General features: G+C 35.3%; 1 protein-coding gene and 1 long non-coding RNA gene across 2 annotated transcripts in view; both read right to left on the bottom strand.

Annotated features, from left to right (window-relative positions):
• Positions 1 to 26325, bottom strand: part of CSMD1 (CUB and Sushi multiple domains 1) — a 1092711-nt gene that overhangs the window by 840006 nt on the left and 226380 nt on the right. The gene's annotated exons all lie outside the window — the stretch shown is intronic.
• LOC137470372 (uncharacterized) lies at positions 23346 to 25245 on the bottom strand. The gene is made up of 2 exons (XR_010997027.1): positions 24972 to 25245; positions 23346 to 23467 (listed from the first exon to the last, which is right to left on the bottom strand). It is a non-coding gene; the product is annotated as an uncharacterized lncRNA (long non-coding RNA).

Raw genomic sequence — 26325 nt, forward strand, 5'->3', positions numbered from 1 at the left:
TATATGACCAGTTAGAAATGTCTTAGGTTTTTAGTTGTCAAGAATTGTCACAAAAGGTAAAAAAGTTCAACATGAAACACACTGTTCCTGCACAGAGCCAAGGTGAAGAAGAATGAAGTGTGACTGAAATAAGACTTTACACACAAATCACAATATTAGCAAAATATATGCTCTACACTTTAGCTATGCAGTCATGCTTACAACAGTTAGTGCTCATTATTTTCTACTGAGTGCTCATAGGTCAAGGAATGAGATTAGTGCTCATAAACTGTGGCTGACTGCATGACTATTAGAAGACCAGGATAGTCCTAAATTCACAGAATGCCATTTTTGTTCCACCAACACAAGCAAGAATTCTCTAGATGAGAAATACATTAGAGTTCAGTTTGGTTTAGCCATATATTTCTCTGACTTCTAGTGACTTTTGTCCTATGATCATGAGCATCTCACATGCATAGTTTCTCCCCATACCTGGCTTTTCATGATTTTTTTTTTTTTAATCTATGTGTTTTCCTGTGGAACCATTGCTTATAAGAAATTAATTCCATGTACATGGCTCTCTAACTATGCTTGAATCTGCTGCTGAATTTCAATTTTAAACTGGCTATGACAGATGTTTCAAGTTTTCCAATGCCCTGAGATATGATACTTGAGCATTCAGATTTCCCAGTAATTTCTGAAAACCATGGGGTATGATGTCTGCAAACAGGAATGTGCAGGTAATACTTTCAGAATTCATTTCTCAAATCATTCAACAAAGAGATACATACCTGAAATTTCAATGCATGCAGAATTAATCATGTTTCTTTATAACTTCCCCAATATCACTAGTAGTGATATAATAATCTCTACAAGTTCATTTCTTTTCCACAGAATTCAAAAAATGATGCTATAAATAAAGCACAATAATATAAAAATCCAGTTCTTTTCATGGCTAATAACAAAAAGGGTCTCTTTCTTAAAAGTAAGTAAATATCCTAACCATGACAAGCTGAAAAAGACTGTCAAAAGATGTAACTTCAGAGGCACATTTCACACTTGACAGCTTATTTAATTGATTTAAGCTGTGATCATCACTGACTAAAAGTATGTAATAGGGTATTTCAAAGAAAAGAAATTATTTCAGTTAGGAGAGACATAGTCCATGATAATTTCTATCATTCTATGCCTTTAATTTTCAATCCTTTATCTAAAAATTATTAAACCATTTACTGTTTTTTGGGTTTTTTTTGGTTTTTTTTTTTTTTTTTTTTTTTTTTTTTTTTTTTTTTTTTTTTTTACAAAGATACCCTTAAGGAACACTTCACTTATTTTAAATGCTTTTTTAAAGTAATTTATAAAATCGAAGGCATTTGTAAAATTTCTCAGGAGTTGCATACAAGTTACTCAGTTTCAATACTGAGGGCCACCTTTGTTTCTTTTCTCCATAATATATGTAAATGTTGATTGAAAAAAAATGACAGAAATTATATAATGTTCAGGGAGAATTAGTAATAGCTTATTTAATTTCATCATAAGTTAATGGAAAATCTCCAACAACCTAAGTGATATATGGCTTTGTTTTTAGCCACAGCTCTGCTACAGGAGTAAATTAACAAATAAAATCTCATCAAATGAATGGAAGGGAAGGGAAGGGAAGGGAAGGGAAGGGAAGGGAAGGGAAGGGAAGGGAAGGGAAGGGAAGGGAAGGGAAGGGAAGGGAAGGGAAGGGAAGGGAAGGGAAGGGAAGGGAAGGGAAGGGAAGGGAAGGGAAGGGAAGGGAAGGGAAGGGAAAAATTTTAATATCAACTTCCAAAATTCTGTTAACTAGTTAACTATAAGCAATCACAAAAATAAGAATTAAACTGAAGAAAGACAGACATATTTCTAAAAATTTTACTGCTGACAAAATTTTGTCTTTTTTTCATATATAAATAGAAACAAATGTGCAATGACAGCCCTGAAAAGACTGCATCTAGTTCACACATGCTTATTTTTAGGAACATGAAACACTTCTAAGTTTTAATGCTGGTAAGCTTTAACACTTGTAAATGCAAATTTACTTCTTTACAGGGAACCTGCTGTGTGCATGCAAAGTTTGCAGACATTTTCCATTCCATAAAATACTGGATAATTAAGTACCACAATTAGTTTAAAGGTTATTACCCTGATGGTGTAAATTAGTGACCTAAGCAAAGCACAGAAAAGAATAATTGTCCCAAATGACAACTCCCAATATTAGAATGAATCATTATTATCAACAAAGAATAATCTGAAAATTCTCTTTCCCTCCCAGTGGATGGCAGTGCTGTTGGTTATGATGTGCTGGTGAAGAGAGGCATGCAAGCACCACCTGCAATTTCACTAGCTGACATGAGGGGTTTCCTTGATCCCACAACTCAGGTCCCTTAGTGGACCTCATACAGGTCTCCCAGCACCCACCAGCAAGGTTGGCCTTCCCATCTGGCCTCATCCACTGGCTTCCTTCAGGGCTCACTCATGTGTCCTCTTCTCTTCTGTAAGGCTTACAAGGAGATGCCGTGTTCTGCAAAGTCTCTGGATGTTGCATTTCTCAGAGGTTTGATCCACATGCACAGCATAGACTGTAATGCTAATAGGCTCTTCAGAACTTTATGACTCCAGCTTAGTATCCCCAAAAGCACCAAAATTACCATAGCATTTGCTGTTTTGTAAAAGATCCACTTTACTTTACTACCTAGAGTATTATTAGTGACTTTAAGTATTTTTATGAGAAAGTAAAATGTGTCTTTTTCTCCTCTTTTCTCCATTTCTAGACTACCCTTCCCAGCACCTGATTGTTCAGAAACTTTAACAATAAAATCAAGAATCCTATCAAGTAAAAAAGGAAAGCATGTTTAGCTAAAACAATAGATTAATCTAGTTTTGCAGAAATCTGGCATTTATATAATCATTTTATTCATGTATATAAATCTCCTCATTGAAGTTCTTCCTTGAGTGCACGTTTCTTTGTCAGCAAATTGAGTGTTCTCAATCTGAATGCTTTTGGGGTAAATTATGGTCATGAATCTTAATCTGATGGAAACCACAGTTCCTTAACTGGTGAGGGAGCATGCACAGATCTCTTCCAGGAAATGTTCACATATGTGAACTTGTGTATTGAAAATGAGACAAGCCACAAGCACAGACTGTACCAGAAAGGATGTTAAGAAGACAGCAGAATGCTCTGATCAGCCTCATTACTTGGGCAGACTTAGTGGACTCTCAGTTAGCAATAAGAACCACAAGCTGGTTGGCAAAAGCAAAGTAAAAGCTTCAAATTTCTCTCCATTCACATAGTGATTTTTGCAACCTGCAGAAGGATCCTCTGAAAAAGAAATTCTGCACAGAACGCCTTCTTGAAGAAGCATAACTGTATCTGGAGCTTTCACCACCAAGAACGGCACAGAAGAGGAAGCTGGGAAGAAAAATGAAATCTAAGTATGTTGGCTTGCTCTCTTAAGCAAGATGGTAAATCCATCTGTGATTACAAACAATATAAACAAAGCCATTGGAAGGATTTTCGGGGCTGCTATGGTGAAAATTACCTCCATCTCAGCTAGGCCCAATACATTTTGCTTATCAACCCCACATTCACAGCCACTCACTCAGAGGGTGACAAGTTGGACTGCAGCTGCTAACATGGCCTGGTAGCCAGATATATTTTGGAAATGCTAATAAATAAACTATGACTGCTTAATGTCCAATCCATTCACCTCTATCATATGATGTAAACTAAAACTGAGAGAGAAGATTCAGTGGAGCACGTGATTGTTTACATGGTTTCAGTCAAACACAAGGTTGGCCTGAAGAGAAATGCTTATGCATTTAGTGTGGGAGCATGATTAACCCAACTGGTATGGAGACACAAGAAAAAAACTGATTTTTAATACAACTTGCTATGTATGTCATCATCACATGTAGGGACAGTGAAATATAAGTTTCAGACTATTTCAGAAATAGTCTTGTGGGCAAATCTTGGAGTTTCAGAGTCAGCACTCAGATCAAGCAGGAATGTATGAGAGCTATACTAAGATGAGGACAGAGGTAAAAAGTACCAGAACCTGTATGCAGAGAATAGCTCTGACCTTAATGTATTATGATGAGAAACCAACACCAACCAGAATATCTGTTTGGCTCTAACTACTTCTGTGTGTTAGCAGAAAAAGTGGAAGAACACTGTGAACAAAAAGCTTAGGCCTTGGAATATACAGTGTAACCTAGGAAGCTGATTATTAGCTGGTTATAAGCTGTAACCTAGGAAGCTCTGGGCATATCTAAGTGCCTAATATTTGAAACATGACAGCTGGCAAATACTTGCAAGCAGTGTAAGCTTTTAGCTTGATACTTATGTCCATTACTGCTTCTGCTTTTGAGATACGTGTCCTAATCAACAACACTCAAACATTTAATGAGGTTAGAAAGATGGGTAAACACTGAGAACTTCAGATAAGATGGGGAGTATGTGCCTTAAGAGTAAAGAAGGTATGCTCTTAACTAGAGGTGACTGGTTGCTGGCAAGTGATAAGAAATTATTTAATCCTTTGCTCTCACCCCATCATGCAGATGTCTAGAATCTCATACTTCCTATAACTGTCAGTACAAAGGCAAATTATTTTTCATTTTTATGACAAGCTGTAATATTTAAAGCTTATTCTGAAAAGCAGAAGTCTCATTGAGGATGGATGAGATAAACTATTTAGAAGACTAGAAGGCTGATGTTTCAGCAAGTGTGGCTGATGTTTCAGCAAGTGTGATATGTGTTAAAGAACAATTTTTGCATTTCTAGATTTTGTGGAGAGAAGTTTTAGCAGCCAAAAGAAGAGACATAATGGTAGGGTGAGCAGCGCAGTATTTAGTCTCCTCTTGAAAACATTTTGAACAAAGAATCTGCTACAGGAAACTTCTTTCAAATAAACACAGCACCCTGGTGTTTCTTTTCTCTCCTAAATTAATACCTTTTATTATTTCATGCCTTTATGAAAATATTTCAGGACAAAATTAGTCCCCCTAATATATGCTTTTTTTCATCAGAATTTAAGCTAGTCAGTGTATGAAGATCTATGAACACAAAACTTTGTATCTTATAAATTTTTTTAATAAAATGCTACATTCTAGATTCCTGTTATAAAACCACCTTGGAGGAGAAAAACTCACATTTGCCATCTAACCCTTGCCAAGAGCTTGAAATTACAAGTAGTATTAGAGGACAGTCATGACTACCGAGAAAAACGTAAGTCTAATGTAGTAATATTTCATTTGATTTACACTAGAAGCAACAAAAAGAATGTTTTTGTTTTGTTTGTTTAGAAAGTTTTTTATGTAAAAACAAGGAAAACCTTGTATAGGCTTCACCATTTTGAAATAATAAATCCATTCTTAAAAAAGTAGGTTGTTAGAAATTCCCCAAAGCACATAGGGCTATATTGTCTTTAAAAATAAAATAGATAAATCAAGATTTTCTTTTATGGGACAGCATTTTCTGTGAAATTATATTACAAAGCTTATAAGATTAAAAAAAAAAAATAAGAGAACATCAGGAATACCCCAAATCTCGCACTGGCTTAGCCTTAATTCCAAGGCACATGTAAGATATGATTGCCAAGGCAGATAGAATTCCATTAGCTGTTACTCTAAAGAAGAGAAAATTATTTTCCTACTAGTTTGGGTCCTTAGTTAAGACTGGGTTTATTAACATTTATTGACCCAACTTAACTTCTACTCTGATAGTAGAACAAACTCTGAAGTTGAAGCTTTCTGTTTACATAAAGCCTTTTGCAGTCCCTGTGCTCCCTGAAAGCATCTTAAGAACCATTGCAATTTGCAGCTAAGTTTCCCTTCCTGAAATTGCTGACTGCTATGTCCATGGTATTCTAGATGTCCATCTATGGCAGTGTACTGATCTGTACCATCAACTGAAACTGAGGAGTTGTGGTTTGGTTTTTCACATCAGCAGTGGGATGCTTCATCCAAGAGTAAAATTAATCTGTTCCCTTGTCTAGAAGGAATGAGAACTTGGCATATGCTTTGACAGCTCTTAGTCAAGGTCAATGGAGCCTCTGCAGGAGCCTGAATGTTAATATGGTTTTTATGATCATCGTTGTATTAATATCCTTATTTTTTACTTGTACATAACATACTAATTAAACACTGTGCACTACTGAGTCTCTGTTCTTGTTACTGTGATAAAAGGCACCATAATGACTTTTGTTGTAGGCCCTTTATAATTATTACAGCTCATTATCTACACAGCTATACTTCTTTAGAACTCACACAATCAGATTATCACTTTTACCAGGTCACCTTAAAGGTGCAATATAACGTTACATTTGGATTAAAGCACTTTTCCACTCCCATTTAAGGACTGTTAAATTACCAAGAGAAAGGGAAAAAAGTAATGAGAACTTTCACTATAGATCTTTGTTAGTTTAAACTAGAACAGAACATCTATGTATGAAGTATATTGTTCACAAAAATATTAAGTATAAAATTACTGGTTTTCCCAATAACTTCTACATAGGATAGTCTTTTTTAAAAAGTAAAATAATTTCCATGGAGAGGTGCTCAATTCCACACTGCCCTTAAGTAAATATGAATGTTTTTAATGAAGCCTATAATTTTAAAGTTACTACATCCAATTTTAAAGTTATTTTGTCCATACTGGCCTATTCTTAATTTAAGTAATTTAAAGACCTCTGTGAATCTTTTTACTCCTACCACTGTAGACTACTGTCATTATCACAGAAGCAAATTTATGATCAAAGAAAAGCTGAGTGTTCTTATCTAGCTAGAATTGAGCAATGGGATTCCTAAATAAATTTGGAACAGTTCAAAAACAAGCAAACACAAATTAAGCTAGGCTGGCCACTGGTTAGAAACAAGCAGCATTCATTGCCACAGATCAGAAAAAAATTTTCTTTGAAAATGTTCAACTACAGAATTCATCTTATCAGTGAATAAAATTGTGGATTGCTCTTTTGACTAAGATCATGTTTTGGAAATAGAGTTGAATTTAAAAATCTGATTTTTTTATGTAAGATCAAAATATATCCATAACAGGGGTTCTTTTTTTACCTAGAAAAGATTTTTTTTAAAATTCTGAAATCAAATTCCTAGGATTTAGTTGCCAAAGTAGAAAATAGGTGCTGCTGGAATTCAGAAAAAACACACTCTCCCTAAAAACACCAAGTCACCTGGCTGAGTGTTACTAGCACTGTTTCCTGTGTTCAAGTGTAGAGCCCTTGATTCAACATGCAGTTACTCAAAACTAGAATTCTGCAACTGGAAAGCCACTTAATCTTGAAGGCTTAAACTAAATATGAACTGCAGTGCCTGGGAGACCTGCTACCCTAAGCACTTTGCTTCTCTAAAAATTGATCCTGTGGAGATACAAGAGAAAGCTCTGCATACAAAGTGCTCATCCCAAGGAGTTTTGACACTAGATAAGATTATCCAGGTCACAAATGAATTCTGATTACTGTGACAGAATTGTGACATTTCTGCCAGCTATACAGTGAACAGTGCTGCTAAATACTGTATTCACTACTCATTAACTGATTCTAAAGCACATTCATCAACTCAGTCTAATATACAAAATGAGTCATAACAATTAGAAATTAACTGCAATGCAATGAATACTATTTCTGAATCAATGCTGTATTGTCTGTGCTGGATTTCCTCTCTTCTTTGCACTCATCATCAAAACAAAAACACTTCTTCATCTCTATTCATTGATTCTAGAGTAGCACTAAAGACTGCAACCATTTGCAAAGTAGTCAGTTCAGAGATACAGGCAGAAGGAGGAATAACATCTTTGTTAATACAGCTTACTATTAGTAAATCTTGGTGCAGACAGCACCTCGTGGGCTTCTTAAAAACTGGGTAACTCATTTGTCATCATCACTGGGAATTCTGGACAGTGATTAATGAAGTATACAATTTCCATAAAGAATAAAATGAACAGTATGACTATTTATTGAGAAAAATACATTTTTTTTAAAAAAATCTACAGTTTAAATAGGAATAGATCTTATAGTAAAGAAGTATTTTGCTTTAGTCAAAACAAGTTTGAAAGTAAAAATTTTTCCATGACCTTCTAGAATAGTCTTGCACTTAAGTTCAAGTTTGTAGCTTGAAGGACAAACAAAAAGAAAGCCAAGCCCCCAAAGCCTCCAGCTTGACAGAGTCATCTCTTCTTCAGGTCTGATTCTACAAGACAAGGACAGACACTGCCTCTGTTAACATAGACATACAAATAAATTTGTGGCAAAATGATGCCTTTACCATCACCCAGAAGCTTGTTGTCACTACCATGTAGGAAAAAATGGAGCCTTCATTCATCCTGTGAGAAACCTTCATTCACATGCAGCAAGTGCTTCCCAGTGCACTGGACAAAGTGGATGAAGGTTGGGGAGAGGAAAGGGGTATCAGACTTTCCTGCTATGTTTACCAGGGGATGCAACCCTTGCTTATATTCCAGCACACACAAATGAAACCTTTTCTCTGGTTCACATATCAGAAAAAGAAGCTGCAATACAGCTCTTTCCAAACACATACATCAGCTCTCACAGTGCCTACTAAACCTTGAGATAAAATCATAAATCACATACATTTTATTTTGGGAAAGAGCAAGATTACAAATAGGCAATGATCTAACTTTGCTTCCCACACTGGAAACCTAAACTCACAAGCTGAGAGCTAATTTTAGTGTAATAAATTCTTTAGAGACCTGTATAATTTTTTTTTCAATTTGTGGAAAGAAGTACTTGTAAAAATGTGCTTTGTAGGTTTGAAGGTTTTTTTTGTACTTTAGCAGTAAAAGGACTAAAACTGAGGAAAAAGCAACAAAACTTATATTCCCATTGAAGCTAGATAATACAGAAACTCAGCTTTCTCCTCTTAGATCACCTTTGGATCCAATACATATACACCTACTGAACTATCAGAAAAAGGTGCTTTTCCTCTTCGTATTTTATCCTGGTAGAAAGCAACCATATCATAGAATCACAGGATCACTAAACTGTTTTACAAGTACAAGAAATCTCTGTCTTGGGATTCCACACTGCTCCAAACACGAGATTTGGGGATTAAATTTGTATTTCAAGCTATTGTTCTTTCCTCCAGTGTTCATTTTGGTAAGATTCATCTTACTTAACCTCTGCTGTTTAAATCATAAAAAAGGCTTGCTATTGAATTGATATTGTCTATTTAATCAGAGGAGTTAAGCTATCAGAGAGCAGTTTCTCATATATGTAATATGTACGTCTAAGATGAGTTGAATCCATATTGTTTTGTTGCAAAGAAAACAAAGGACACATAAGTACTTAATATTTTATCATATAAATTTAGTATACATGATATTATCACAACAAAAATTTTCCAAATATTCCAACATTTTTCTCTTATTCTCTGTCAAAATCCAAAATCAGGTCCAGAAGTTATAATGACATTTACAATTCCTCTCAAAATGTGTGTGAATCCACGGAACAACACTTGAAGCCTACAGGTGATAGTAGAATTTTGTCCCAAAAAATACAAAGTACAAAATTTTCTATAAAATCCCTTCTCAATAGAGGTATTCAGTATCGTCATAAAACAGGATATATTGATGCTTTAAATCAAAATGTATTACTTGCAAATCTCACCAATGATTTTATGGATTATGACACTGATATCTTTAAATAGGTTTCTTTTTCCTTAAGCTAACATGGGAATATTCTACTCCAGGACAGATACTCCTGGATGATTTCCAGACTGGCTCTTCAGAGTTGTATAAATTAAACAACAGTAACAAAAGGCCATATTTTAGACTATATCCTTGTTTCCAAAAAACAATTACTATTTTGTGTTCCATAAACTTCTTCTCTCTTTCCATAAGAATTAACTTCGCTGTATACCCTTGGGAGAATTGCAGAAGAATAAACAATGCAGGGAGAAAATTATTTAGAGAAACTTTGGTGATATTTCAGACTTCTCTGGAAGCTGCTCTTTTGCTGCTGCCACTTACTCTCTCTCACTTTCTTGTGTTAGAGACTACATACAATTTAACTGTGAATTTGCATCAGATTTTCAAAGTGATCCTTGCCCATGTAAAGCCTTTATGTACTTGAGCTACACTGCCACTGTATAAATACATTGAGAAGACTAAATTAAAGTTATGCTATATATATATATATATATATCTTTCAATTCTAGAAGTCATTTCACAAAAAGTTAATTAAATTTTTAAATTCAAAAATTCTCTTGATCATGTATTTCATATAGAAAAAACAAACAAAAAAATGTTTTGTGGTATCTCTCAAGTCACAAAATATTTTATAGAAGGATTCAGAAATAAACCTCAGATTCCCTGGTTCTTAGTTTCTGTCTTTGCCTGCTCCTCTCCTTTCAGCCATTTTTTCGTCTCCTTTCAGCTATTCTTGACAGCTAACAAAAGCAGTAAGCTTTCAGGTATCTTTGAACCTCAAAGATATTCAGCTACAGGTCATTTTCTTCAAGTTCATCTTCCAAAGTCCAGTGATCCAAAAATAGACTATTACATTGATATTTTTTCTAGGTCCCCACTGATGATGTGGGAGAGAAGACTGCCAGAGGTCAGTCCTATAAATCTCGTGTTAACTAGGACTGTCCACATCAAATGTATTTAAACCAAGAATAGTTGCAAGAGTTTAATACAAAAGTAAATGAATACCAGTCTGAAAATACCCTACCACATAAACCCCTCTGAAGTACAATACAGAAGAATGCTGACACATACACATGACTTCTCAGATATTTTTCCTCTCTATGATGATGTTTTATAGAAGTTCATGTTGTGAGGAAAGACTGAAACTAAATGGAAGACTGGGCTTGTAAAAAAATTTTATCTGTCAAGCAAAAAAACCACTATCAGACATGAAAGGTACCAGTTCGCCTTCACGTCAATGTGATCGTGAAATAACAAAGGCCATTAGGTGAGTGAAATACTGCAAATAAAACATCAGGGAGACCTGAAAACATCTTCTGTATTACTAATAAGGAAAACCAAAGCTGAGGGGATCTACCTTTCTTAAAGAGCTAGATTTTAGCGTTTACTTAAAACAGCTTTTGTTTACACTTCAAAGATTTGAAAGAAAACCAAACACTGAGGAAAGAAGGTATTCTTTTACTTCTTTTTCCACACATGAACAGAGTGGAGAACATAAGCTTCCATGCAATCTATCAGCAAATAAGAATGTAAAGATGGTTTGCAATTCATTTCTATTCAAAGCACTTCACAGTGATGCATCTGAGAGAACTCTGACAGGTCCATTCACAAAAAGAATGTTTATTTGGAACTGTGACTTAGAGGTAATGGAGAAAGCCTTGCCTTATGTACAATCAGGCACAGCTTAAGTACTTCTCCATCTTCCACTATTGTGAGATCTTTTAATTCCAAGGTAGTGTACTTGGAATATTATAGTTGACGATCCTGTTCACAAATAACATTACATTTTTATATCTTTATTAAATGAGTTGATAAAAACTTACATGAAAATGCAAAAGTTTCTTCTAAACCAAGGGAGCCTTTTTTACTATTATTTTTATTTTATTACAATTACGTTGGGAAGAAGGCTTGTATGGAAAGTATATCCACGTTATGAAAACTTCTTTCTTTTTCTTCTGGCTACTGCTTCTTATCAGTATCCTTGTTTCCAAGCTTTATCTTCTAAACAACACAAATTCTACCTATTTTCTTAAAGCAGTCCATTTCACAAGCACAAAAAAAAACCCAAAAAAAAAACCAATAAACAAAGAACATCTTCTTTTGCCCACCACTTAATGAGCTTATTGGTAGAAAACAAAAAAAAAAAACCAATAAACAAAGAACATCTTCTTTTGCCCACCACTTAATGAGCTTATTGGTAGAAATCAGTTTCCAGCACCAATTTACTCATTTACTCACTAATTTCACTGGGTAAGAGATGTTTGAAAATTGAATTATGACATTTGTCTCAGGTTGTCCTAAACATTTGTTGAACCACAATGTGCTCAATGTGTAGGCATTTTTTTGCAAAGTTAATTTATTAGTCCAAGTCATATGACTTTCAGTATTTTCCAATTAAAATCTGTTTGTCAGAAAATTTCTGATACTTTCTTGTCCTAATGCTACTTTCTCTGAATTTATGAGAATACTAAACACACAAACTGATATTACTGAATAGTGAAGATATGGATAACAAGATGAATAAGCCAGCTAGAATGCTCCACATATCTCTAATTTCAAATTACCATGACATTGGCCACTTCCAACATTACACTGGTAACTGGCATTCTGTTCAATCATTATAAATTTGTTTAAGTATATTTAAATAAAGACAGAAGCACCACTAAGAGGTTTTTGACAGTGGAGTAAATTACACAAGTTTGTTAAATGCACCACTCTGCTGGTGCAAGGCAGTGTGGCTGGGCATTCCCATGGGAACTGGGGAGAGAGCAGGATCGGGGCCAATTTCTCCAGGCTAAGAAAGGATATATATCTAATGAACCACAGTCTGAAACTGTATGCTAAAAACCTATCTACCTGCCAGTAAATGTTAATGAACAATAAAATTAAGCACACTAGCTATTTTTCACTGATTTCTCACTTTTACTATGAACTAAGAGCTGGATACTTTTTTTTGGGTGATTTTTTTGTGGTTTTTTTTGGGTGTTTTTTTGTTGTTTTTGTTTTTGTGGGTTTTTTTTGGTTTTTTTTTTTTTTTTTGGTTTTTTTTTTTTTTCTTTCTTTTGAAGTAGAGTAAGTTCCATTGCCTAAGGGTGGTCTGTAGTTTTACACCTATGGAGGTATTTTGCAGAAAGCTAATAGCTGTAGTCAGGTCACACTCTGAAGCAGCAGGAAGATTTTTAGTAGCACACAATGCCACACTGAGCACAACCTAATTGAAAACCTTATAAAGCAGATTGGACTCTGCTTGTCATATGGAGATGTGATGATGCCAGTGCTTAAGGTACAATGAACTAATTCAATCTCCTCTGAGCAATCTGAGTGTTCTCACCCATCTAGAAAGTGAATGCTCTAAATTCACCCCTGAATTTACCGTATCTTAATTTCTCTGGGTAGGTAAGCCCCAATACAAGCAATCTACTTCTTTTGTGTTCCACTTTGAGGTGGTCAAGGGAGCAAGATAGAATCAGAGAAGATGTAAATTTGCCCCAAGTAAAAGGAAGCCAAGTATAAATGAGAAAAATAAACTCTTACTATATACTTTAGGCTTTAGTTTAGATTCATGGTACTTAAAGAGAAATTTACATATAAGAATACAAGAAAACAATTACAGTAGAAAGAGCGAAAAGCAAAAGAAGGAAGTCATGATCAAGATTAAGGCAAAAATATGGGAAAGAGGGATTTTTTTTATTCAACAAATACACTTTGTTTTCTGACATGCAATTTTGCATGCTAAAATTTAAATGCTAAAGTTTAAATGTAATATACTTCATTATTTACCTTACACATGGATTTAACTAAAAAATTTTTAAGCCAAAAACATAAACTGCCTTGTTTCCTACCTCATTCAGGAAATGATCATCCAGTAAAATCATTGTAGAGATGCTTATCATTCCAATCAAAGGCAATTCTATCAGTATGGTTATTGAATTCACAAACATTTCTTATTAGCTCTGTCACCCTATTTTTGCATCTGGTGGTGCTTATCCAATTTAGGTGAATGGTTGTCTACTAAAAAAAGGTAAGTTATGTACTCGCAAGAAAATCATTTGAGTATGAACTCTAAAATTCACTCCAGCATAAACTTGATCCAATTAACTAAATCACATGATTTTTCCTGCCTGGAATTACAGCGAGCATAGAGCCAATGGGTCTACATCCAGCATGTATGAAGGCTCATTCAATCTCACAATGTTTTCTGTAAGAAACAAAAATGAAGTAGTTCTGGTGGAAGAAAAGAGAAACATCAGACCCAAATATTTGCCTGTTTTCTGAAAGGCCTCAGAAAATCTGAGAGAAGCTCTGGCTCTGCTATTAAATATTCTGGTAGAATTGGGGCACTGCCAACACTAGCAGGGCAGAGCAACAATTCCTTGGCTCTCTGAGGCAACAGAAGGATATTTTCCAATGACATACTTGTCTCTTTATCATCTCTTACACAAGTACACACTGCACCCTGCCCCAATGCCTCTGCTGTACGTGTGCCTTCACTGAGGTAATATACTTCCTGCTCTATATCCACTTTAGTTCCTCTGTTTAAAGATCCAAGAGTTGTTACATCAAAAGTGTGTCTTTTATTGCCTATAAACATCACTTTAGTGTTAGTACAGCTGCCTTCATTGGACCTGTCTTTACAATTACAAACAAAAGACTTGATTTAGCACATACTAGACTGCCTTACTGCTGAGCTGGGAAAGCTCCACATGTGCTAACAGCTTGCTTCCCTTGGATTATGGTCCCAGGGCTCTAAAAAAACATAAATAAAGTGAAAGGATGCTCAGAAAATACAGATTTGCAGACCCAGCAATTTGAGGTTTCTGAAAAACCAAAGGAATGTGAAGACTCTGGAAATGGGATCTCCTTTTGCCAAAGGAAAACAATGCTATTATTTTGCACTTCTACACCTTCCACTCCAAGACACTTGACAATCTTTCAGCATTTAGCAAGAGAACCTATTAATGAAAACACTATTTTTCATAAACAATAAAATGGAGATTAAATGATACTTTAAGAAACAGAAAGATCTCAGGTTCTAAGTTTGCTTCCAAGACCTGAGTGTTTGACTGAGATTTTTACTTAATCATACTAAATGATGAAAGAAAGAATGTGAAATTTTTACTACCATTGAGGAAAACAGGAGTTAGATTGAGTTAAAATGATACCAACAAAGTATATTTCAGGCAACTTACATTTGAATTTCTGATACATGTGACTTTTAAGGTGCATTCATTAGGTAATGTATCATACCCTACATTGGGTAACAGAGTTATTATTTCAGAGTTTATTTTTTCAAATTAAATCCAGTTTTATGAACTACTGAAATAGCTGACCAATTAAGTGATTTAAAATACAAAACTTGAATGAGGTGATACAATACCAATTGAAGTCTTTTTAAGTCAACTCTGCAATGCAGAAACTCTATTATACCTCCATACTAATCAATACCGCATGCAAATACTGACAGTAAGGATTATTAAAACAGGTAAAGGAGTTTTATGGGATTCATTTTTACAGCCACCCACTTGAAAAATCAAGATTAAGGTAATCATGTAAATTTCTCATGATAATTAAACCTCAAATTGTATATTCAATAATTCAAACTCTGTCTCCTCATATCAATATTGTACCAGTATACCTCATCTTTCACCTTCATGATGTGATATCAAATGCCCCTAGTTATATTAAATATGTAAATTCAGAAAAATAAGTAATTTCAAAGTCATAAATTGGTTCCTAAAATACCATTGCCATGAAACAAAACAAATAGTTTTAGCTAAAACTTTAGATAAGCACATTCATACTTCTTTTTAGGCAGAACCTTCCTACATGCAAGCAACAACTCTGAGCATAGGAAACGAAAGCTTATTGGCAAGAATGTGTTAGCACATTCCTCTTGTGAAAAACTTATCACCTTTATTGTGAACTTATAAGATTGCAAAGACTTGTTCAGACTGGGTGCAGAAAAAAATCCTTTCTCCATTTGTGACAAGACAGAGAGTTTGAAACACAAAGGGAAAATAGTGGAACAGTACTAATAATTAAGGCCCAATATTAAAAGAACTCTTCTTTTCTGTGCTCTGTGTCTTGAAATGCTGACCTTAACAAGATTTCATTTTGCAAAGGTCTTTAAGAAAAGAATGAGAGAACCTATGATTAATGGTTGCAGCAAGAATAAATAAATGAGGACAAGACTATACTGTGAAAGTAAGCTTGAACAGATAGCAAAAAGTTGCCAAATATGCTGAATACTTGAAAGATGGCTTTTGTAAAATGAATCACTGTATTCTTTATTATAAATTTAGAAATGAGTGCTTTATTTTAAAATTTAAAATATATAATTCAGTAATTGCACAAATTATTTTATTAATTTATTGGGGTTTTTTTTAGGTAAGTTATTTCCATAAATCTATTAGAACTATACCCCTTATTTGTCACTGTTTTAGTGCCGGAAGAAATAACTTGAATCCTGAAATATACCACTGCATGGTATATTGCTGATGATTTGTAGTATAATGGAGTCCTAGGACAACTACAACAACATACTGTTCTTCTGTTCCTCTGCTCTTTCTCACCTTACGAGTGTGAGAAGTACAGAATCTGAAAATCAGGATTTCAGAAGCAGCATTTTAAAGGGGATTCAGAGTTCATGGCTGTGGCTTTCTCTTTGTCTCAGAGGATTCTTCTATTATGATTTTGTTTGAAGTAGAAAAAATGTCCTTTAAGTGTTTTGGTTACTTTAAACTAGACCTTCCCTACAGTCTACATCTACATATACTGGAATTCACTGTTGCTTTCATACGTGTCTTGTGATTTTCCATTCCCTCCCAAGTGTCTTATTTGGAGTAAACATTCAAATAAAGAAAGGTTCTGAAAGCTTAGTTTGTAAAAGATCCTTTTCCCTCATTTAACTCTTTGCATGAAAAATTCTTTCTGTCTATAGAATCTGTTTGGTTTTTTTTTCTGGTCACTGAATCCTAGGCCTCTTGGAATTTAAAAAAGAGCATAGTTGCCCATAATTTGCAGAGTTGCACAGACTTTGTGTCCACTCAAATGCATTAACTTTCCAGTTATACATGTCTCTCAAATACTGATTCATAGCACTCATGTTTACAAGATTCACTCTCTTTAAAAAATTACTAATTATTGTAAGTGTATGAAGCAAGTTTTATTTTGGCAGATGTGGAAATATCATGGGTAGGAAATTTGAAATAAAACCAGGAAAAAGAGTTAGGGAAAACATAAAAGGGACCATATAAGTCCCAGGTTGATAAAAAAGTAATTTCCATAGAAATTATGGGTAGACAGAGAAAAAAAACTTTAAGAAACCTCAGATTAAAAAGAAATAGTAAGACACAGATCAACTGTGGAGATTGTGAACAATGGGAAAAGAGTCATACTATCACTGCTCTTTGTGTCTTTCTAACTTCAGTCACTGCTGTGCAGTCACTATCACAAAACTTCTCCTTGAAGCCATAGTTTCTGCATAAGACCTTGTTACAAGGTCTTATTTACGTCTCTTCTAAAATGGCACTGAAAATCTTAGTCCTTGTTAATAAGATGCTTAACTGTTATCAAGGTTGAAATTCAGTTTGCTAGACAATTGCGTCCATTTGTTTCCATTCACTGTCGTCAATGCTAGGTCGCTGTAGACTGAATGCTGCTATTGACTTAATTATAAGTTAGGAATTCACATGCAAACGTTCCATGCACCAGCCCAAAACTGGCCCCTTTTCAATCTGACATTAGATACTCATTCACTGATGGAGTGTAATTTTTTCATTTTATATGTAAATAACTTGCTTTTCTTCCCTCACTACAGAGCATTGAGTTTTTCATGGTAATGTATTCTTTCATCATTTTTTTCAGAGTGACAGTTTCTTCCAAACTTGGAACATCTCACAGCAAGCAGAGAAACCAGCATCTTTTTCACACAGCATGATATTAGAATATTTGGCTAAAGGCCCTAAAACATTAAAAAGAAACAAACAAACAAACAAAAAATCTTATTCATGATCCTTGTGTTTACTTGTTATGCTCAATTTGTTCTTTCATGCTTGTAGCACACAGAGGAAATTTTGATGGCTTGGTGTTTTAATGGCCTGGTGTTTTATCTTTATAAGGAAAGGGAGCCTTTTCTCCATATATTTCAATGATTTCTAGAGGAAAAAAACATGAAGCTATGTCTGAGAGAGGTTTTCTTGTTAAATGCCATGCTTCTCAGAGCCTCACATTCTATATGCTGTGGAACATTTATTGAAGGACTGCACACTGTAAGTTTTAACCAAGCAACATATTCTTTTACTGTACAGAGCAATGTTAAGCTTATTCAGTGACATTGTTTGAAATTTCAAGGTTATTTTGGATTTTTTTAAAACATCTTTTTCAGTACTTTACCTCTTTCAAGATAAGATCAATTAAGAAGGTATACATTTTGTTAATAACTCTTTCCTATTACAAATATTAAATAAAATTATGTGCACCACAAAAGTGATAGACATGATGTTTGATATATGCACAATAATACCACAACTTCAGTTCATAATTCTGAACAAAATTTGGCAATCTAATTAATGTCATTTGTTGGCAGGTATTGGGCTTTTGAAAGACAAAACATAGAAAACTTGGAAAGACATAACAAAAACTCTGTGAAATTAATTCTCCACAGTACTCGTAGGCTCACAGAATGATTTGGGTTGAAAGAAACCTTAAAGATCATCTGGTACCAAGCCCATTATGGGCAGAGAATCTTCCACTAGACCAGGTTGCTCAAATGCCTTGGACTTTATGAAAAACATAATTTTGTTTAATATTACTGTTCTCTGTAGTTAACACTTCTGTCATTAAAAAAAGGAACATTTCCTTTAAAAGTAATTTTCTTTAAAATCATTTGCTTTCTGTAACACACCAATAACTCTTCCTCTTTTGATACTTAAAATTATGCTACTAATCAATGTGTTTGTACCACAGTATTTGCCATCCATCATAAAACAAATAGTTTTTGTAGTTTCTTCTATTAGATGTTGTGCAACCATCTTCCCTTTAGTGAAAAAAGGTATTCAAATGTTTCATTCATTGTCACAAAGGAATATCTGAATAATTTTCTCACATATGGCAGCCTAAATGCAAAGAAAAACCCTGTATTTTTGACAGGAAATTTTAATAAATTTTATGATGTAAAATTTATAAACTATGGGACAAAGAATGTCAGTCCTCTTTACCTCGAATCTGGGAACACATGGTCCCTGTTACAGTTCTCTTGGGAATCCCTACTTCATTGCTTCATCACCATGAACAAAGCCGTGATCTTGTCTCATTTTTCCTTCTGATGAATGCTCTCAAAACACCAAACTGTTACAATTTTTAAGTATAGTAAAGGATAATCACTAATGAGACAGACAAGGGGATAGAGTATACCCTCAGCAAATTTGCAGGTGACACCAAGCTGAGTGCTGCTGTTGACACACTTGAAGGACGTAATGTCATCAAGAGGAACTCATGAAGTCTAACAAGCCCAAGTGCAAGGTGAAGCACTTGGGGTGGGGCAGCCCTGATATCCATCCAGGATGGGGAATGAGCAACTGAGGCCAGCCCTGCCAAGAAGGATTTGGGGGTGATGGCTGATGAGAGGCTGGACATGCCCTGGCAGTGTGTGCTCACAGCCCAGAGTACCCCAGTGGTATCCTGGGCTGCATCCAAAGTAGCATGGGCAGCTGGGAAAGGGAGGGGATTCTGCCCATCTACTCTGCTCTGGCGAGGCCCCACTTGAAGCACTGCATCCAGCTCTGGCGTCTCCAGCACAAGAAGGACATGGACCTGTTGGAGTGAGTCCAGAGGGCCATTGAGATGATCAAAGGGATGGAGCACCTCTTATATGAGGAAAACCTGAGAGAATTGGGTTTGTTCAGACTGAAGGTTTTGAGGTGGCCTAATTTCAGCCTTTCAGTATCTAAACAGAGCCTACAAGGAAAGTGGAGAGAAACTATTTACAAGGGCATGTAGTGACAGGACAAGGCAGAATCGCTTCAAACTGAGAGAAACATGCATCAGAAATATGATTACTACATTTTATAAAGGTTTTTCAGTCCCCTTTAATTTGACAGTAGATTAGATAACTGTTTATTGTGCAGTGGAACAGATTTCCCAGAGAATTTGTGGATGCCACGTATGTTCAGTGAAAATTTTCTTCCTGATGTCCTACTGGAGCTCCCTTGATGCTGCTTGAAGACATTTCCTCCTGTCCCATTGCTGGTTTCCTTGGAGTAGAGGCCAACACCCACATGGCTACAGCCTCCTTTCAGGTAGTTGTAGAGACTGATATGGTATCCCCTGAGCCTCCTTTTCTTCAGGTTAAACAACCCCAGCTCCCTCAGCTGTTCCTCACAGGACTTGTGCTCCAGACCTTTCAAAAGCTCCATTGCCCTTTCCTGGACTCACTCCAGCCCCTCAATGTCTTTCTTGAGATGAGGGGCCCACAATTGGACACAGGACTTGAGGCCTCACCAGTGCCATGCACTGAGGAAAATCAGTTCCCTGGTTCTGCTGGCCACATTATTCTTGATACAGGCCATGATGCCACTCCCCTTTTTGGCCACCTGGGCACATGCTGGCTTATGTTCAGCAAGTCAACCAGTAGCCAGCCCCAGGTCCTTTTCTGCTGGGCCACTGTTCAGCCATTCTGTCCCCAGTTCATCTCATTTATTTAGGAATTATCTCAAGTACTTAAAAACAAGAAATGAGGGTGAGGTTTTGGTAAATAATTTATAATATTTTACATTAAAATTATCACAATTTTGTTATTTATGACTTTAATATGTGTATTCTACTTCAGAAGCCAAGAGAAGCCATCTTAGGAACTAAGATAAACAGGTAGTCTAATATCGGCATCTATTATTTTCATTTAATTGCCATTTTGCTTTTGTTTCATGATTCTGGTCACACTAGACTCTCCAAAAAATTCAGCAGTGCATATATGTGTGTGTTGGGGTGTGGTAGGTAAATAAAAGATTATTTTTTAAATTATCTTTTTTTCTGAAAGACAGAAACATATAAATGAGGTTTGTAGACAGAAGGGAAGGTTTAAAGAGTTCTATTCCCTGCCAGGTTTTTATTGGGCCTATTATCAAAATTTCTCTTCAAACTGCTTTATGATTAGAGTCCGTCTTATTATATAGGCTTCACTTAGCCACTGGCTAGTTACCATTCTTAATAAATTCATTGAGTTGAATGGAGATGAGAATACATGGTTTTCGAAGGCAAATATGAATACAGGAATAATCTGGGATGCCAGCAGGAGTACACTTTAGACTGAGTAAGTGGGAAAAACATTACTGTCAAAATCCAAGGCCTCTAATAATGTCAGCAGGTACTCTTGTGAACAGGAACAGTATGAAAACTGATGAAAGTCTCCAAGTAATATCGGAAACTGAAAGATTATGAGAACACTTGTCTACAAAATTTGTTTTACAAGAGAAATTGATTGTGTGTCACTGGATGATAGAGGAGAGGATGCTGAACTTCCACTGCAGAAATTCAGAAATAAGGGACTGCAGAATTCCCCTTGAATGCTTGAACATTTCTGATGTTCTATCTGTCCCATGATCACTACATCCCTGTCCAGCGCAGAGTGATCCAAAACCAGACTGTGATAATAGAGTCAATAATCACAAGGCTCAGTTAAGGCAGGCAGGTAATTACCAGATGACAGTAAGAGAACATGATTCACAGTATAACCTAATTACATGCATCAGAAATATGATTACTACATTTTATAAAGGTTTTTCAGTCCCCTTTAATTTAACAGTTAGCATATAAAATATGTTTTTCCTCTCTAAAACAATCAGGCATCAAAATGTCTTCATAGCATACAGGTTATGTAGTAATTAAAAAGTTATCTACCACAGTTGCATAGAAATTATAGAAAATCTCACTATAAGGATGTACAGCAAAAAATCAAAAGGGGACAGATTTTGACAACTGGACTTCATTCTCATTGTGGAGTCCAGCTTAAAGTTTTGTAATGGCTGTAATTTAATTATTAGTTTGCAGTCAGAATATAAGTAAAGGGAAGTGATTGATGTCTGACCAAGGACAGTTGCAAAAATTATTGTATACACAGCATTTAGGAATGCTATCAGCAGGGCTTCCATACATAATTCAACATAGTTAACTTAAAATAAAACAGACTAATCTTTTTCAACATAACAGAAGATGCAGAAATACTAATATAAAACTGCTTAATGCACTCTGTATGTGTAATATATGCTTAGATGGCAGAAAATAAAGGACAGCAATTGTCCTCACTCTCAAAAACTAAAGAATTTAAGAATAAAAATTCCATATACAACCAGTAAATGTGTTAATGTTTATTTGAAAAATTGTTTGCTTTGGAACCATATCTTCACTCTCATCTTCTAAATCCTTAGTCATAATACTTTTGATAGTACAGTACTGTATACAAATTCATCAAATCACTGCTGACACACAGGCTCAGTTTCAAAAGTATGGAAGAGGCAAAGAAGCAACACCTATATATTTTTTCAAGATGTACTATGATCAGTTTCAGATGAAAAAAGAGATCTACATCCAAGAGGACAAAGAAAATGAGCACAGATACATTTTCTTTTTTTCACTATGGTGAGTCTCACATGCATCTTATCATGCTGACTTAAACAACTACAATTACATTCTCTTTTCACGTTGGCAGAAACTATTTGTCAGCATTAAGGCAATCAGGTCATAGCTTGATTGCTTTCCTTAAACAGCTATGTAATGTATAATGAATCACATTTTAGCCCTGTACTACAAAGGTTTCCTCTTCCTAATACATTAATAGGTGAAAAACCTAAGAAATATCTGATTTCAAGGAGGGCCACAACGATGATCAGAAAGTTGGAGCACTTCTTCTACGAAGACAGTCTGAGAGAGCTGGGGTTGTTCAGCTGGGAGAAGAGGTTTTAAGCAGACCTCACTGCAGCCTCCAGTACCTCAAGGGAAGGAGGAAAAGGACTTATAAAGAGGAGGAAGAGGGACTTTTTATACAGCAAAGAGTGACAGGATAAGGTGCAATGGTTTTAAACTGAAAGAGGGGAGCTACAGATTAGATATTAGGAAATTAGATGTTAAATTCTTTCCTCTAGAGGGTTTTGAGGTACTAGAACAGGTTGCCTAGGGAGGCTGTGTGTGCACTACCCCTTGTAGTATTCAAGCTCAATTTGGCTGGGGCTTTGAACAACCTGGTCTTGTGGTAGATGTCCCTGCCAACTGCAGAGGCTTGGAACTAGGTTATCTGTTTCTTCCAACCCAAGCCATTTGGTATTTTATTATGTGATTCTATAATAAACATAAAAAAGGGAACACTAGTCATTGATGGGCATGTCTCCTGGCAAGAACTCAATAATAATTGTATAATATACAGTAATAGCTTTCCTTTTCCTACAGATATGTGAAGTACCACAATGTTCTGCTGAAATTATTCAATAATCTTGTTTTGAAAATTTGAACTCTAGCCTGTTAATTTGTGTTGTGTTCTAGGTAAGCTTCAGCTGGAAAAATGCTACTCTGGGAACCTTTATTCTTTTCTTCACAACACCAGCTCACACATACAAAAGTCTTCTATACTTTGTAGGAAATGATGTGCAATAAAGAAAAAGAATTACATATGTCATTTTCATGGGGAAAGAAAAATAAAATAAGAACTTTAAACTGCACAAAGCTCTTGCTGCTGCAGTGTCAGCAGTTCTGTAGAAAAGTCAATCACCCCATCATTGCTTCACTGTTCTCGTGACCCTGGAGAGATGGAAGACAGAAATAGTTTCTGAAGAAACAATAAAATAATAAAAAACAAAGAAACAGAACAAAAAACAAACAAAAATTTAAAATGTTACATACATGGTTTGTTGAGATAAAAGAGGTTTAATAGCAAGCGAGAGCTCAGACTTCAAGTTTTACCTCTATGCTTGGATTAGGATGTACAGAATATACATATGGTTTATTGCTTGCTGGAGACATGGAAAAGTGAAGACTGTGAATAATTCATATTTAATTCCTATTATTGCTGCACAATTCAAGAAAGCAGAGGGAATATATTGTTATTAAGCACACATTTTATATATTCTTGTCAGAAAATTTTTGGTAAGCTGTATTTTATTACATTACATTAGCAACTTTTGTCATATGCATTACTGCTCCATTAAAACAAAACTGTTTATTTCAACTGATATGAGTAATAACAGGCAGCATCTTTTATATTATTAGTTAGGCTGAAGTAAAGTAAATAATGCTTGGAAGGCCTGAGAAGCCATGAAGGGAAGTAGATATTTTAAAATCACTTTCCAAAGAATATATATTATATATGTATAAAATAACTGACAGATGTGTATACAGTAAAAAAATTTACAGCGGCATGTATGTGTCTTCCCATTAGTGTATATGATTTAATTAGTAGCTTTGCTGTGTAAGAGAAAACTAAATTGTTTGGAATCCGTTATTAAAAGTTTTTTAGGACTGTCTGGAAGTTCTTAGGACTGTCTGGAAAAATCTGAAAAAGCTTTTTTCAGATTTTTTCACACAGGTCTGCAACTAACTCTTAGGTAAACTAAGTGTGAGATACTAAAAGAATAAATTTTACTGACATACATTGTAACACAGAGATTACAGCATTTACCTGTATTTGACATAGAAAAAAAAATGTACCCTTATGGTATGGAGACAATTGCACATACAAAGTCTCAGTTCATCATGTTTGTAACATTCACAGTTCTGTGTCTTAACATCCAACATACACCCCACCCCACTTACACCCCACCCCACCTCTTCAGCAACAGAGGTTTCAATACAGCTTTTCTGTTTATCCAGTCCTGCTATGGTTTCCCTACACCTCTCTATGAATCCCCTATTCAAGAATTCTGCATACAGGAAAAATATATTGCAACAAGAATTATGCTAAAACTAATGAGAATTTTTCAGATGTGGAAAATAGGTATTACAACTGACCCTGAAATGAGTTTTGAAATCTATAAACTCTTAAGATGTCTGGTTTGAATTCACTTGTCTGTGGCAGGTAATGTATCTATTGGCAGTCAATAAGTCACTATCGTCAGCTCCCATCTGCCTTTACGCTGAGACTCTTCACGGCTGACCTATGTCTCTATGTCTTGTTGATACATTTCTCCTTTCTGTTTAAAAATATCGTAATTTACTATTTTATCTGATACATATGACAAAGAAAAAAAGTAAAAATAAATATTCACTAGCTCCTGGATTACATTTATTTACTGAATATAATACTTACATAGGGAAATTATCCACAAGGAACACATTTGAATAACAACTGTTGTCTCAGTGCACCCCACTTGCATCTCTGCTTCATTCATATGAGTTCTACATGCTGACAATTAAGTGCATATAGAAAATGAAAATTACCTTAGAATATAAAATGCAAATCAAAAATATATGTTGCACCTTTTCTCAGTTAAATTAGAATGTAGTTATATTTTGAAATCTTCCTCCATCAACTGATAAAGCAATGTTTTTGCTTTAATGTAAGTTTCTTTCAATAATATAGAACTGAAATATTTGTTTTGGTTCTAATATATGTTGAAATCAATTATCCAACTTCTTGGTTTTATGTAGAACTAAGACCACGTTATGCAACAAAGCATTATCATAATAGGTGGCTATAGACTTAAAACTTCTTCTTTTATATATCACAGAATCATAGTCATAGAATTCGAGGTGGGAAGGATCCTCAAGAATTGTTGAGTCCAATCTTTCTCAGCAAAAGCACAGTCTAACTAAAATGGCCAGCACCCTGTCCAGCTGAATCTTGAAAGCGTCCAATACCAGGGAATCCACTTGGGAGAGATTTTTTTCTCCCTGGGGAGATTTTGCCAGAGGCTGATATTTTTCTTTGTGAAAAAAATTCTTTGTGCGTCCATTTGGAATCTATCCAGAAATAACTTGTACCCTATACCCCTAATTTCTTCCATATGATTCCTTGTAACAAAAAGGGAGTCTCCATTTTCTTTGTAGCCACCCTTTCAGTCCTGCAGCACAGTGATAAGCTCTACCCTTCTCTAGGCTGAACAAGCCCAGTTCTCCCAGTCTTTTCTCACATGGCAATTTCCCAGTCACTGATGGTCTTTGTGGCCTTTCTCTGGGCCCTCTCCAGCCTGTCCACAACTTTTTGTATAGTGTGAGCAAAACTGAGCACAGTATTCCAGGTGTGACCTGAAAAGTCCTGAGCAGAGTGGAACTTGTTAATCTCTGCAGGTGATGCTGCTGCTGATGAGCCCAGTGCCCTGCTGGCTTTCTTCGCAGCAGCAGCACACTGCTCACTCACAGTGAGCTTGCTGACCACCAGGACCCCAAGGTCACTTTCCACAGAGCAGCTCCCCAGATAGATAGATCCTAGTCTGTGTTGTACTCCTGGATGAAATATATGTATATATATAAAAATATACACACTGTCTACATCTATATATAAATTATATATTATGTGTAAATTCTTGGGGTTTATTCTATGATCTTTACAAAGATAAAAATAAAGCTACTGTAGCAATCATTTAAGGACAATTTATGGTCACGTGTCTCAGAATTACACAGAATTTCAGAATGCTAGTTGGATTTTTTTCTAGAAAAATAGG

This window comes from Anomalospiza imberbis, chromosome 3 (assembly GCF_031753505.1).
Source record: "Anomalospiza imberbis isolate Cuckoo-Finch-1a 21T00152 chromosome 3, ASM3175350v1, whole genome shotgun sequence".
NCBI classification, from domain to species: domain Eukaryota; kingdom Metazoa; phylum Chordata; class Aves; order Passeriformes; family Viduidae; genus Anomalospiza; species Anomalospiza imberbis.